Source organism: Gossypium arboreum, chromosome 11, assembly GCF_025698485.1.
Source record: "Gossypium arboreum isolate Shixiya-1 chromosome 11, ASM2569848v2, whole genome shotgun sequence".
NCBI lineage: Eukaryota > Viridiplantae > Streptophyta > Magnoliopsida > Malvales > Malvaceae > Gossypium > Gossypium arboreum.
This window is the reverse complement of record NC_069080.1, coordinates 14,357,965-14,364,131: the sequence shown is the minus strand read 5'-3', so window position 1 is coordinate 14,364,131 and position 6,167 is coordinate 14,357,965. Positions and strand designations below refer to the sequence as shown.

The 6,167-nt window shown below is 40.6% G+C and overlaps 1 non-coding gene across 1 annotated transcript; it reads left to right on the top strand.

Moving 5' to 3' along the window:
- Positions 1 to 5,738: 5,738 nt before the first annotated feature.
- On the top strand, positions 5,739 to 5,844 carry LOC128284476 (small nucleolar RNA R71). Its single transcript, XR_008274901.1, has one exon. It is a non-coding gene; the product is annotated as a small nucleolar RNA R71 (small nucleolar RNA).
- Positions 5,845 to 6,167: the final 323 nt, after the last annotated feature.

The following is a 6,167-nucleotide window of genomic DNA, read 5'->3' as shown; positions in this document are numbered from 1 at the left end:
TTTTTTAGGAAATATATAATGAAGAATAATTACTCGTAATGAAATAGCCGAAATTAAAAATTGTAAAATAATAATTATAAAACCTAATAAAAATAAGCTTAAAGAAAAATAAAAAGTAGGCTTAAAATAAAATAAAAGTAACAATATAAAATAATAAATAAAAGTTTTTAAACATCTTCATCGTTAGATGGTTCGCGAGGTGGGGGTGGCGATGAGATGTGGAAGTGCTGACAAATCTGCTGTAGAGTAGTGTCAATGTTATCGAAGCGCTGAAAACACTACTGCTCGGATCGAGTAAGGCGCTCAGAGATGTCAGTGTATGAAGCCGCCGCATGAACTGGACGAGAGGGGGGTGGTGTCTAAGATGGTGGGTCCTCATAACGTGGAGGGACATCATCAGTAATGTCATCTGGATCCTCCTCCTCATGGACTGGGCGAGGCGGTACTCAAGAGGGTAGGTGCCATGTCGTTTCTCGATCATCTTCATATTTAGCATGCTCGAGATGCCCTGTGGGGACATCTGGATGATGAGAGTGATAGAGGATAATTGGGTTGCTGTGTTGAGAAGCTCGAAGTGCCGAGCCAGTCGAGTCACATAAGGTCCGATAGAGATGACCCCTCTCTTGTGTCGCTCTGTCTGGTGGTGAATGGCGAAGGCAATAAAGTAGGCGAGGTCGATGACGTGTCCATTCGCCATACTCCATAAGAAATAGGCGTCGTGTGTGGTGACAACATCGGTGCTCTCTCGTCTCCCTATCAGAGTATGAGCCAAGATGGCTTGTAGATACCTCAAGGATGGAGGGACAGCCGATGCCTTGGAGTGGCTAGGGTCGTGGGTGGCCGAGGCAAGGACGAGGTCCTTCCAACATTTTGAGGGGGAGCAGTGGATGTGGCGGTGGAGGGTGTTGAGTTTATTACCGTTCATGAATTCCTCCGTGTATAGCCCTAGTGCAATCCCGAACTCGGGCACGCTCAACTGGCGTACTAGACCACCAAGGTGGAACTGGACTGTTCCAAAATTATTTAAGTTTGTCATGACGGTCTGAAGATGGAACATCGAGCAGAGTTCCAATGTAAACTCGAGATACGTCAGCTAGACAATCTGAAAGAAGAGGCCCCACGGGTCAGTTGTTAGGAGGGCTCGGACCTCGTCAGCCAATTGAATCTGCTCGAGTGAGATCCAGTCAATACAGCGGCCGACACCTAGGGGTCTAGCCTATAATATCTGATATAATTCCTCTTGGGGTCCCAAGGGAACCTGGAGGAATGGGTGACTAATCTCCATGGTAGGACCCGAGGATGACGCTGCTCATTTCCTCTTCTTCGAGGAGGGAACAACGATCTTCTTACCACGTGAGGACGATATTGTACCTGCATTAAAAAATCAAAGTTCAACCAATATGCCCCAAGAATAGCACGGAAGCACAAAACTAAATAGGAAGATTTCATGAGACTTATGTAATGGATGAAGTAAACAAAACTACTAAAAATATCAAGTTATAGTGTTATGGGAATAATGTAACGGGAATATGAATGAATGTATGTGGGTATGCATAAATTTCATGGAACTAGGAAAAATGAAAAAGTAGAGCATAATGGAGTAACTAAAATGACAAAATTTTTATAAACAAGAATGAGTATTTTAATATTCTAACTATGAATATTCATTCAAAATAGTTCAATAGAGCAGAGAAATCATGAAATAAGCAGCATATTTAGAGAAAATAGAGAGAAAAGAGAAAACAAATGCAAAAGGAAGGAGCTTGGGGTGTCGGAATCGGTGTTGTAGGCAACGCACGGGCGTGGGGGAAGGGCGTATGGAGTTGCAACGGCTAGGGTAAGGGATTTTTAGGGTGGAAGATGATGAATAGTGAGGGGTTTATATAGATTTTGGGGTACACGGCCGTGGGACACTCTCGTGTGGCCTAATTTTTGCTCGTGTGTTTCGCGAATTTTGAATTTGGGCACGTCTGAAATTTGACCCACGCCCGTGTTCTTTAGGCCTGTGGGTGCACACGACCTTGTCGAATAGTCGTGTCTTGCTTCGTTCGCTTCTCCCACGCCTATGTACATAGGTCCATGCCCGTGTTCGTTTTTACAGTGTTGACCACGAGTGGATGGCACGAGCGTGTCGTACGCCCGTGTTACATTCTCAGTTTCAACCACGGTCTCGAGGCATGGGCGTGCCGAACGCCCGTGTTGTTTTGGCAGTTTCACCCACGGCCATGTCGTACGGTCGTGGCAACTTATCGTATCCCGTGTTGGGAAAAAATCTTGCCTTATTTTCACAATTCCTAATGCACGCCCATGTGCTTGGCCGTGTGGTGTTTTGAAAGTATGTTAGATGTTAAAAACTAAAATTTAAAGAAATTGGCACTGTTAGGCTCGGGTTGCCTCCCGAGAAGTGCTTATTTATAGTCTAAGCTCGACTTACCTCACTTTTGCATGGTTAAGGTGGAGCGAGGAGTTTACACTCTTCATCCTTCCTATAAACTTTATTAACATAAGGTTTAAGACGAGTATTATTTACCTTAAATGTGCCGAATTTGGGATGATTTACCTCAACTGTACCATATGGGAAAATACTGAGTACTGTAAGAGGAATTTCTTCATTAGGTTCAAAAGTGGTAATGCGAGGATTTGCTGCATCTAGTAGTACGTTGTCTCCAACCTGAAGTTGATTTGGTGAGGTATTTATATGTGATATTCGTGACAGGTTTTAAATATTTATAATGAATCGTTCTTGAAACTAACTATTATCACGATGAAGGCAAGTGTACCTATCGAACAGTAGTATAGCTTTAGCAAGACTGGATTGTCGAACCCAAAGGAATTAAAAGTACTAGTAATGACTGTCTTTTTATTATCTAGCCTAAGAATAATGGGGTTTGTTTTAACTAACTAATTAACTAAACTAAGAATTTACAGGAAATAGAATTGGAGAATTACTTTTGGAAAAACGATTGAATTAAGACAATACCTAAGGAAAAATCCACCTAGACTTCACTTGTTATTTGACTCTGAATCAGACGATTTATTCGTTTGACTTGATTCGGAGAAATCCCTAAGTTATATTATTATCCCTCTCGAGACTAACAACGTCTAACCCTAGGTTGAATAATTGAAATCTCTTTCTGATTAACTCCCTAAGGTTGCATTAACTTGATCTATGGATCCCCTTATTAGGTTTCACCCTAATCTGGAAAAATCTTGTCACCCTATCTTTAGGCTCACAATCAACTCCGCTTAATTATGACAAATGTACTCTTAGACAGGGTCTATTCCTCCTCTGAATAAGAGCTTAACTTGAATCAATATCCTGGAATATCAAGACAAGAATTAAGAACACATAATTAAGAGCAAGTCAAATATTTATCATACAATTCAGATAACAATAACAAGGTCTGTCTTAGGTTTCATTCCCCTTAGGTATTTAGGGGTTTTAGTTCATAACTAAAAAGGTAAACATCTCAGAAGAATAATGAATACAAAACATAAAGAAAAACCGAAAACTCCTGAATGAAAATTGTGGGGAGATCTTTAGTCTTGATGATGAATCCGGCTTCTGAGATGGATCAATCGGTTTTCTTTGAGCAATTCCATGCGTCCTTCCCTGTGTGCCTATTCCTCCTCCTCTAGGGTGTATTTATAGGCTTTAGAATGCTTAAGAACCTTCAAAATTGGCCTTTTTCGAATTGGACTCAATTTGGGCTCGATAGGGACACGCCTGTGTGCGATTACTTCAGGCCGTGGTCAAACCTGTTAAATAGGCACAGGCATGTGGTCCACTCGTGTGAGTCGTGCTTTGATTCTGTCAAATTGACACGGTTGTGTGGTCTGCCCGTGTGAGGAGGTCCAGGCTGGGTTGATTTCGTACTTTGGCCCATTTTCTCCATTTTTGGCCCGTTTCTCATTCCTTTCACTCTCCTATGCTCACCTAAGTATAAAATATGAATTTAAGACATTAGGAGCATCGAATTCACCAATTTTAAGGAAAAATCATCTATAAAATGTGTTAAGCATGGGATAGAAATATGTATAAATTACGATTTATCAAGTATTGAGCTTGTCCTAGCTCAGTTTCGACTTATCGGTTGTTCTCGATTTCTGTGTCCTCCATTCATCTAGCTCCTCAATTTGTAGCCTTCGTTCTTCATAGATAGGTCCCTTGTTGTTGTTTGAACACGGCTTATATACGTTCTTCGAAACTATTTCTTGCACAGAAGGTTTCACCACGTGATCAGTACTAGTAGAATGATTTATACAACCACTTTCAATTTTTGATTGTTACTCAAATTATGAGCTTGAAGGGTGATTGTTTCGTCTCTCACACGAAGTGTGAGTTCACCTGTACCAACATCAATAATGGTTCTAGCAGTCGCTAAAAAGGGTCATCCTAAAATTAAAGGTGCGTTACCATCCTCTTCTATGTCTAGAACAACAAAGTCTACTGGGTATATAAATTTATCAATCTTAACAAGAACATCTTCAATGATACCCTTAGGAAATCTAATGGTTTTATCAGCCAATTGAATGCTCATCCTAGTTTCTTTGGGTTTCCCAAGACCTAGCTGTTTAAACATTTTATAAGGCATAACATTAATGTTTGCCCCTAAGTCAGCCAATACATGATGAACATCTAAACTACCAATTAAACAAGGAATCGTAAAACTCCCTGGATCTTTCAATTTGTTGGGTAGCTTATTCTGTAATATGGTTGAGCAAACTGCATTCAACTCCACATGCGACGCCTCATCCAACTTTCGTTTATTTGTTAAAAACTCCTTTAAAAAATTGACTACGTTTGGCATCTGGGAAAGGGCTTCAATAAACGGTAAGTTAATATGTAGTTTCTTTAAAAGTTTAAAGAATTTACCAAATTGTTCGTCTGATCGGTCTTTCCTTGTCGCATTGGGGTATGACACACAAGGTTTATATTTTGTACTCATCGGCTTCGGGTCATCTTGGCCTACCTCATTCTTACCTTTGCTTACCACCGTTTCTGGCCTTGGTTTTTCAACTAACCCTTCCTCATCTTGAATGGTAATTGGGTTGAGTTGCTTCATTGGGTTAGATTCAGTGTTACTTGGTAGGCTACCTTGTGGTCATTCGAAAATCAGCTTGGCGAGCTGTCTAGTCTGAGTTTCGAGCCCTTAGATTGACGCTTGTTGATTTTTAAGTGCTATCTCGGTATTCTAAAAATGAGTTTCTGACACTGAGATGAATTTTGTTAGCATCTCTTCAAGGTTCAGCCTTTTCTATTGTTGGTAGGGTGGTTGTTTGAAGCCTGAGGTGGTGGTCTTTGATTCCCTTGGCCTTCCCATGAAAAATTTGGGTGGTTCCTCTAACCTGCATTGTAAGTATTGCTATAAGGAATGTTTTGAGATTGAGAATTGTTACCCATGTATTCTGAACTGCTTGATCCACCTCCACTCGCTTCTCACTACATTACTGGGTGAACCTGTGAAGAACTAAGAAAACCATCAATTTTCTTATTCAAGAGTTCTACCTGATTAGAGAGCATGGTGATTGAATCGACGTTATAAACGCCGTCTGTTTTCGTTGGCTTTGTCCTCATGACTTGCCACTGATAGTTATTCAGTGACATCTCCTCTATAAATTCATAGGCATCTTCAGGTGTCTTATTATTTATGGTTCCGCTAGAAGTTGCATCAACCATCTGTCGAGTCGAAGAGTTCAAGCCATTGTGAAACGTTTGGACCTATAGCCAGAGTGGTAACCCATGGTGAGGGCATCTTCTCAAGAGGTCCTTGTATCTCTCCCATGCATCGTAGAGTGTTTCTAAATCTATCTGCAAGAAGAAAAGATATCATTACGTAATTTAGCCATTTTAGCTGGCGAAAAATATTTTAATAAAAACTTCTCGGTCATTTGTTCCCAAGTAGTGATTGACCCCCGTGGTAATGAATCCAACCACTGTTTAGCCTTATTCCTCAACGAAAAAGCGAATAACTGAAGAAGAATGGCGTTATCAGAAACACCATTAATTTTAAATGTATCACATAGTTCCAAAAAGTTTGCCAAGTGAGCGTTGGGATCTTCGTCCTACAAACCATCAAACTGAACAAATTGTTGTATCATTTGAATTGTGTTAGGTTTCAGTTCAAAAGTATTGGCAGCTACAGCAGGTCTAATTATGCTCGATT